Below are 9851 nucleotides of genomic sequence, written 5' to 3'. Positions count from 1 at the left end.
TGTTAGGATAACAAGATAAAGTGTTTGACTTTTTATTGTCAAACTTATTTCTGCTTTGAGCTTGACATACAAAGGATTAAGTCACTTCAGAATATAGCAAAATTTATTGCAAGTTTGTTGCAAAACTACTGGAGATGCCCAAGAATTCTTCAATTCTTCTGTTCGATCATTTCACCCACTGCTCTCAGTGGAGTCTAATCTGGCTATCAGGGAGCACATCTGTGGCTAATAGTTAGTGAATAATACTCTTTTCAGCTAGAAAAAACGTGCCAACAAAACCTTTTGGAGAATATGGAAAAGAGGAATGAATACTCACCAAGTAAAAATCTTAAGATCTTTCTAACGCACATTCTGTTGGAAAGAGTAATGTTGAATTATCTCTGCTTGGTCACAAGAAAGCATAAACAAAACCCGAACAGACTCCAGGAAACAGGATCACTGGTTTTCCATATGCTGTATGCGTTGGTATCGTACTCGGGCTGCTGCCTTTTACAGCTGCTAACGCTTTGCAGAAGGGCTGTGACTTCTCACTCTGAGCTATTGTCTTCCTGCTCTGAACACATGGGCTCTGTGGTGATTAGGCCTGGACAGGACAGCACACTATGTTCAAAACGTTTCCTTGGGGAAACTGGTATCTGCTGCAGATATCAAATATAAACAATATTTGAAGCCATTACAATGTCCCTCTTGGAACTTCAGTGTTATCCAGTTTCACCAAGTTGCCAAGAAATGCTATTAAAATTTGGCAGAAGCCGTGAAGAAGCACTACAGTGCCATGTCTTGCGTTCGTGACAGCCTGAGAGTGCAGGGGGCCTCCTTCTGATCCTGCTTACGATGACGGAAATCCAGTAACATCAGTGGAATTCTTCCTGGTCTGCACCCGTCTAAACAAGTCAAAACAGGCTTAACTTTACACCAAAAGATATGCTTAAAGCTATTTTGTTGCTTTCTAGGGTGGGATCACCCATTCTGAAGTTTTGTAGATTATCTGAAGAACTGTTAAAACTGGAAAACTCAAGACCCCTAATGCGAAATGGGGTGCCACCAGCAGTCCTATTACCTTTTTTTTGGTTTTGTTTTCATAAAATTAAATTTATTTTAAAAATTTGAATGGCACGTGTGCAGGTTACAGCAGACACTCAGAGATGTGACAATCAGAAGCATGCTCCCACCCCCGTTCGCAGGCTTTCTACGGACCAAGCTGTGGTCACGGATTTTGACAAGAGCCCACATGTAAGCTAACAGTAACAATGAAGGTGACAGTTATGGAGTAAACAGAAATTTGTGTCTAAAAACCTAAAGAGAGAAAATTCTATCTAAAAACATTTTCTAATCAGTTCAAGGCTTAACTACAGATACACTAGACTAGGAATAAAATGCTGCTGGCTAAAGGTGTGCTTTCTATAGCTAAAATCACAGAGTTTTCAATATAAATCAAGATATAGCTACTTATTTGCAGGAAATAACTCCTGTAAAGCAAGACATAAGAATTACAATGTAGCAAGTTGACATAATAAAACCACAAAACTACAGGAACACAGATGATACCGACAGATTCAGCTCAAAATAGTGAAAAAGTAACCATGAAACACCCAGAATGTGATAAGAGATGTAATCAGAAGTGGTTAAACCCCCCCCCCAAGAGATAAGGTGATGAAGTTGTAAGAGCTAAAAATCTAGGTATTAGAAGGAAAACTGCAAAAACACGCTTGAAAGTCAGTAATTTGGAAGGGAAAAAACATTCCTCATGATATAACATGTACCTGGTGGTTTGCCTGTGTGATGGAAGCTTAGTTAAAAGATAACTAAATTCATGGCTACAATACATATGCATTTACTGGATTTACACAATGTTATTATTACACTAGATAGGCTTCATTAAAAATGTAAAAGTTAAAATTCTACAAGCAATAGAATCTATTTCTCCTGCTGAATTTCTCTGTTGTCCCTCCCAGGAGGTAATTGTTTCTTGTGACTGGTCAAACAAGACGTAACATGTCCTATAAATGTATATATTTACATGTAGATGTTAGCCAATTGCTGAGTCTTGTGCAAAGGAGCTTACGGTATCTTGAAAATTTCCTTAATAAGTTGATATGAGAACAAATCCAGACAAAATGCTCAGAAAAGGTGAAACAGCTGTTCTAGAGGTTGAGTAATGGCATGACCTCAGAAACAAATCTACGATACATGCATCGGAAATTTCTCTGGAAAAAATGATTTAAAACTTGGTAAATAAAACACTAGACTATTTCCTTTCTCAGTGCTTCTGCTGGTGGGATTATCAGTCCTCTAATCCCCTCCCCCACCAATTTCCTCCTTTATGCTTCTATTTACCTCAGTGACTTAAGCAGAGAAACGCTGAGGATTCCTGTGCATTGTTATGCGCCAGTTGGGCACACGATCATATGCGTCACGAGAATTAACAGCAACATCTCCATTGGACAGTGTAATTTGTAAAAGGAATTTGTGTGAGGAATATGGTGCTCATGCTTACACCTGTGTACGTTCTTACCCAGAAAACAGGGATCTACAACAAAAGAATATGAAGCTCACTGTAATTCTAAACTTCGAGTTGGTCATACCTATGAGAGATCTACAACAGTAACTGAGAAGCAGTATCATCTGTGAGCTGAAACATCAGTTCCAAGGCCTTTCAGTAAGCATGTTTTTCTGGAATATCCCCTTAGAAATGTTTTCTTTAAGTTTGTTAAAACAAGTGAGGCCTGCCCACCCTCTTAGGTCTTGTTTGATTGGTTTCTTTCCAAGTATGACATGATCCCGGTCCATATGGTTTAAATTAGGGTGAGGCGCTTTGCAATGCAGTGACAAAAAAGAGTAAGTCATAACAAAGCCAACCAACTGCATTAACATGTTTAGCAAGACCACAGTTATGATTGCTTAATTCTACAGACCGGAGCCACGTGAAACACAGCCACAGATCAGATGCAGCAAATGGCTAATGCATGCTTTTTCTCCCCATCTCAGCACCATTCGGGATATTCTTTTGCAGCCGTCGATGGTATCATTTGCCTCCCCAGTCATCTAAATGCCAAATTACACTCAGATTTGGTAAACATCTTTGATGTTGCCTCTTGGTCACCAAGCACCAAATGGTCTGGCAAGACCCAATGATGTTTAGGCACTTCTGTACTGTCATTACCTTCCACGCTACCTCAGCTTCCATGTCTCAAGGTCTGAAATCATTAAGTTACTGATGACTCCAAATTCACATAAAATGAAATTAAGAAGTGTTAGAGCTTTGGCAGCCAGGCCCTGTAGAGCAGCACAGAAATTTGCACATCAAATGAACTGAATATTGACTCAAGCCATTAGCAATAGCAACTGCAGAATAATTTGAAAACTTGGTTATAACAGAATAAAAGAAACACTGCCCCCAGCTCCCCAGACGCAACAGCCATGGGCTGCACTCTCACGTAAGCCTATGACAAACTTGAATTGTGAGGGAATGGGAACGCTCTTCCGAAGCATAACTCCTCCGAGCATGGCTTCACAGAAAAGCAGAAATTTCTCAGCAATATCTACACTGTCGTCATATCGATAAGTATCTGAGATGGACCGTAAATGGTCTTCAGATTGATTTGGAAGTCTTTATCATAACTGAACTCAGGCTACCAGAATGTGTGCTGTGAGGGGAGCTCTCAGGAAGTCAGCTGGTGTCGGGTTCTGCCCATGTACAATCTGTCAGCTACCAACTTCGCAGGCAGCAAGGTGCTAGTAAAACAGGGCCAGACTAAACAGGAGCTATAGGCTGGTCAGTGGACTTGAATTCTTGTTTACTCCATTTTAATACAAACCTAGTGGTTGTTGTTTACTCTTCATCCTACCACTTAAGGTAGCTGGTCTTTGTTGGCTACTCTTCCCAACCTGGCTCCTGTCCTGCTTGCTTTCTGCTCTAGGCGCTGGATCAAACTCACACCAGTTTCCCTCCATGTGTTCTTCTGTCAGCGGTATGGATTTCCTGGTTTCCTGATCGCGGGGCAACCACTCACAATGCTCCTGGGGAATCGCAGTTTGGTGCAAACATCAGTATCTCTGGTTCCTAGGGGTTGCTCTCCTTCCCTAGGGTATGTGCCTCCCAGTCTTTTGCCAGATGCCCTATCTTTCATTGTTTGCCTTTACAGGACATCTCGAAGCACTTCCATTAAACTGCACTGCAACACCAATGGTGTTTATAGTGGTTTGAATGAGCACAACAGAGTAACTGAAAACACCGTCACTAGACAGCTCAGCAACTTGTCAATAGGTTTAACCACATCACAGACCCAGAGCCTGCCAGCAAAACTACATGTGACTTTTGTAAGAGGCCAGCTACAAGCACTGGAATGGATCTTTACAGCTTGGCATTGGTGCTGCCCTCTGAGGAAGAACAGTATGATGAGGTGGGAGAACAGCACCACAGCCTCTTTTGGTCTAATGGATAAAAAATGTAGGCAAACTATTTTTAGATGAAAGCATGAAAGCATTCTGCTTGAATTAAACTCAGAACCAATTTGAAAAAGCAAGAATAGATGCAAAAATACTTTTAGTAGAAAAATATGTTTAAAATTCTGTAAGGGCTTGGAGGATGCACTTCCTTGCAGACTTACACAACGTTTAAAAATGAACTGATGATCACCACTCTCTAACCTCCAAACACTCTTTTTGAGGCTGTCTGCGCTCCCACAGGAGTTTTGAGAATGCTCTGAATGAGCACAGTGATGGCACAAAGCAGCATCCACGTAAACAAAGACAGGAACCACATGTTGGCAAACTGGAGGTACATCAGTGCAAAGAAGGCATAGTCACAGCAAGAGGCTTTTCAAGAATGGACATTTTAAAAAGCCCATCCTCTTTTTACATCCTTTTAATTATCCTTTGTCAGCCGCAATCCTTTCTTTCTATACTATTCCTGGGCTTTATTCAGGATAAAGGTCTTAAAACCTGAAGCTGGGCAGCAGCGCAGAGAGGGGAGGGCTGAAAGGAAGCCAGCCCGTGATTTCTCCCAAAGATTCTAGTCCAAGCTAATTGCTTGTGCCAGAGATCACCCCTCCTGCCACGTTAGCTCTTATCTGATGCCTCAAAGTGAGTTTTGGACTGACATAACTTAGAGATAAAACTTTTATTTAAAGACAAAAAAAGATGCCTACATTTCGCTCTGCAGAGACAAAGGCTGATAAACTGCACAATATGAGTTTAAAGTACTTAATACCTGTTAGGGCTGTATTACTTATCCATAGATACTTTGTTTAAATAATGCTGGTTTTTTAAGCTCAGAAAATATAACAGTGCTACTGTTTCATCCTATGCAAGAGTCGTCTCATGAAAAATATGCTTGTAGACACATTTTCAGAAATAAAAAAACCCACAGTATCAGTCTGAACATACCAGGTTCATCTCCAGGTTATTCAAAACTACACTTACATGAGTGCTAACGCCAGGTCATGCACTACCAGATCACCCAATAGCACAGTTTGATCCAGATTGGGTGTGGGCAGGTGATCACATTTTTCTAAAATTAGCCAGAACCCCCAAAGTGGAGTTCATGCCAGCTTTACATGGCTTCCTGCCAGCAGCAGGCCAACAGATAACATCAGACCTCGCATAAAAGCACACCAGTACCATAGAGAAAACCTGAACCAGAATAAAGTCAATCAGCACAAATTCGATCTGCTTAAGATATTCTGAACACATCTTGGTGAATTTATACTAGCAGAATACTTTCTTCTTATCAGGTACTAGGAATCTTAAAACCAAACCTCCTGTATTTTTAAGCGATGGTGCAAGTGCAAAGTGGAAGGGCTGAACTGATAAACACCCAGTTTGGTGTTTCACACGAGCTGGAAACAAAATACGCAGCAGGAACGGAAATGCAGCTTCGCAGAGAAAGCAATTGACAGAAAGCTATAACACAGCAGAGCTTCCCAACACAAAGCACTGCTCCCCATATCCATACGATTCATGGAAAGAGGACAATCTATTAAGCCAGAGGGAATTACATTCTATATGATGAGGCCAGTCATGCTTATTTTACATGCTACTGAGAATGTAAAACTTAGTCTGAGTTAAGAAGTGTTAGCAGCAACATAGGTTGCCTGACACATAAAGCTGACGCAGAAAACTCCCCGCTTAGGACAGGATGCTGTGGTTAAGTTGGGCTGTTTGCCTTCCCTCATCCTGGGCCTTTCACCTGCAACCTCATTTGCAATGGAAGAAGAGCTTCTTACGGTGAGACAACAAACATTCATTGGGAAAGTGAGAAAAATTATCCTTATTTTTGAAGCGAGAGGAATTTTTTTTTGACAGCTGTAATTTAATCATGAAAGTACTGCAAGAGTATTAGAAGTACCACCATTTTGTTCTTCCCTAGGCACTGCCTTTTGGTTCCTGGACATAGTGTCTGATGTACTGAGGTCACTCTTGTGTTCTAATGAAATATATATACACCATATAAATAGCCCCAGGATAAAAGTGACAGCATCTCTGCAGGCAGGAGTCTGGTTCATCTGTCAGGCATAAAGGAATACCTTTCAATCGCTTTAGCGTCACCTAGCCCCATTTTGGAGTGCTGGCTTCTCACATGCTGGTGCTTTCATTTAAATGGATGGCTGGTGCGTCACAATCAGGAGTTAAGTTTACAGGAAGCAGCCTCATGCAGCGAGATGGACAGAAGTAGGCAGGAACAACATAAAGCTCTCAACTCTGGCTGGAGAGCTCACGAAAATAGCCTGCATTTTCTTCTAGTGAGTTTTGAATTAAAGTTTTGCTTTCTTTTTACTTTCCTTAAATCTGTTTTCAATAACTATGGAGCTAAACAATATGAAGATAATTATAGCTGTCTGTGCAAAACAGAAATGTCAGACCTCACATTTCCCAACTGACCTTTCATCAGATGAAAATTCCCACAGCAACTTTCTTCAATCACAGAGTTGGGAATTATGAAAATTTGCAAAACAGCATTCTGTCCAATAACCTTGTTCATCGTGCAGATGCACAGGTGGGTGTTAGTATGACTTACGTCGGAGGAATAGCAATCAAACTTTAAAAGCCATTCTATATGAAAGCCTCTGAACAATCGGAGAAGAGCCTTGCTGAGGTACTGGTTGTGAAATCTGGTATGCTGGTCTTCCGGCTGCAGGAAAACCGATGACAGAAGCTGCTGAGAAAGTCTGAAATAACAATGAAAATGGTATATTTTTACAACATGGCTTGTCTGGATCCTTCCATTGATTCTGAAGCACTCAACTGAAAGTCACCTGCAAGGAGAGCACCCCCAAGAAGGAACAAGGGAACAAGTTCTCAGTAACTAACACTGTGATAGGAGAGTTGGCTTGGGTCAACAGAGAATGAGAGAAAGCCACACAAAATTTCAGTCTAGCTGGAAGCAGCCTAGTACTGGATATCATAAAAAGAAATCATATTTTTTCCCCCAAAGTACTGTTGGCTGGATGTGCAACTATCACATAGTTCATGTGCAGAGGGAACAGAGCACAGAGGAATGTACGTATATATTTTCAGTTGGCTTGGGTAGAGATTTGGTAACTCCTGAGTTCTGATTTCGTAGCTGACTACAGCCCATACTGCAGCCACAGGTCTACTGACCCATTTAGTTTTCCCAGATGGATACAAGTTTCTCCCCATAAACCACTTCAGGCAGGAATGAGAGACAACTACAGTCCCTTCTCCCTAGAGCACGTTCAGCCACCTGAGACAGTAGGTAACAGTCAAGTGTGTCGAGCTGTCCGTCAGCACTCCCATGGTCACTCACGCGTCAGGTGGCAAACAGAACTGGCTGACTGCGGAGCCGACCGCTCACTGCAGCGTCCCAAAGGCTGCCATAAATACCTGATCGTCACTCGCATGGGCGCGCCCCGAGGAAGCTGAGCGCTCTGCACTGTCCTTGGTTTTCATACTGCTCGTATCATGCTACAGTCTGACCAGGAAGACTGGGGAGCAGTCAGTTTATAGGAAACTCAGAACTAGTTTCAGTCCTCTAGTCATTACAATATCTGTTATTCATTGATTCTTTACGAGAGGACTGTGGCAATTACGACGTCTTTTTCTTGTTGTAACAGATTCTCAGCTGTTATGAATTGACATAACTTCTCTGATTTAAAGGCAGCTATAATGATTTACAGCTGAGCATTGGGCCCACATTGTAAGGACAATGCTTCCTGACTTCCCCTAAGAATTAGTCTTCAGATACAGGATTCTTTTTTCTATTTACTGTATAAAAAAATAAAGATCTGTTAGGTACCGTGTAACTACAGCAGTCCAGTCTGAAGGGCTACAGACTTCCCGCAGGCATCCTACTTCATACTGAAACTTGATTTGTCCTAGTCACCCGTCAGCTGTGATACAGCCAGGCACTCACAGGCTCTATCGCAGACAGATCTCCTTAAAATTCCAGTAACTAATGTAGGTGGGTTTGACCTTTTCACACATGGTTACATGTTTTTGATGCTCTTAAATTTTTAATTAAAAACTGGATCTGTAAACTGGGTGTGTATTGTTCTGCCTGTAAAATGCAGGTGCTGCTCTCAAGAGAATTACCATCTCTTTCATGGAATTGCTTGGCTTTCATTTCACCATTGGTTATGACAGAAAGGTTGTGCATGAATTTGCCTTAAGTAGTTAAAAGACAAGATTTATTCCAACAAAATCAGCCAGACCTAAAGAGACGTGGATCAGATCAGATAAAGTAAGAATAAATAAAATAAGAAAGTTAATTCCTCTCACTCTTTCTCTAAAGGCAAGAATACAGTTGAAGACAAGTGGTTTTTTCCTTCATTTTAGATTTTGCAGAGCTTTTCAAGTGATTTTGTTTTTAAGGGTAGCAAATCACATTTCTTACTCTTTATTTGTATTTTCATACAACAGAGCAGGGAGATAAAGTAAGGTGCATATGGGGTTTGAAAGAAGAAATATTAAGATATTAATTGACCATTATCGGTTTTGCCCGCCACACCCGCAAACATCCCAACCTGTTTCCAGGTAAGTCATGAGCCTAGGAAGATTCTGAAACCAGCATGTAAAATCTAGACTTCGAGAGACTATGGCTGCCCAAGACGGCACTTTATGCCCTTGTCTTTCTAACCGGTTTTGATTAATCTCATTCCTAAAGGTAAGTCACTGAGCTCAAATGGAGCGTTTGCACAGATCTGTTGCCTGAAAATAACAAAACCAAAATGGAGCATTTACTTCTTCACGTAGTAATCAAACTTCCCCCTCACAATTTCTTATAGAGCAATGCAATTTCCAATGGAAAAAAAAAATTCATTTTTCAAACATGGCTTTCAACAAAGTGTTGAGTTCTGGAAAGATTTTGCTGCTAAAGAGAACATTCTGCCAAACTGTTTTGGCTTAGCTTAAGGAAAAACGGACTGGTTAATTTTTTGGAAGACTCTGACAAAATTTTAAAATTCCTACCATTTTCTGGCAATTGCGGTGAAAACTTTTACCATTTTCAGCAAACGTATTCTGATGAAAGTGTCATATAGCTCATATGAATATCCCTTGGGGAAAGTAACTACAGTGGGAGTCAGCTGATGCCCTCCTGGACTGTTAGTATTACCCATCTTCATGCGTATGGATGTGTGATGGCTGCTTCTAAACCTAGAACACCACTTTCTCCTGTGCTATATTTTTATCCAGAAGTCTCAAAGCATTTATAAACTGTCTCACCCACACAATTCTTCTTCCTCGTCACCGGAATGCCGAGCATGACCGGGGCTTGATTTACTCTTATAAACCCTGGATAGCAGCATAGCGATGCAAAGGAAACCAGTTCTTCTGAGGTCTCCCATCACAGGTCTTTCAGCATAAAATGGATAAAACAGACCAGTAGGCCT

The 9851-nt window shown here is 41.1% G+C and overlaps 1 long non-coding RNA gene across 1 annotated transcript in view; it reads right to left on the bottom strand.

Annotated features, from left to right (window-relative positions):
- Positions 1-6869: 6869 nt before the first annotated feature.
- Positions 6870-9851, bottom strand: part of LOC135315304 (uncharacterized) — a 74034-nt gene continuing 71052 nt past the window's right edge. The window contains exon 3 of the long non-coding RNA XR_010374738.1: positions 6870-7169. This is a non-coding gene — a long non-coding RNA (uncharacterized LOC135315304). The remainder of the gene's footprint in view (positions 7170-9851) is intronic.

Source organism: Phalacrocorax carbo, chromosome 11 (genome assembly GCF_963921805.1).
Source record: "Phalacrocorax carbo chromosome 11, bPhaCar2.1, whole genome shotgun sequence".
NCBI classification, from domain to species: Eukaryota; Metazoa; Chordata; class Aves; order Suliformes; family Phalacrocoracidae; genus Phalacrocorax; species Phalacrocorax carbo.
Note: the sequence above shows the minus strand (reverse complement) of the source record. Positions and strands in the feature narration are given on the sequence as shown.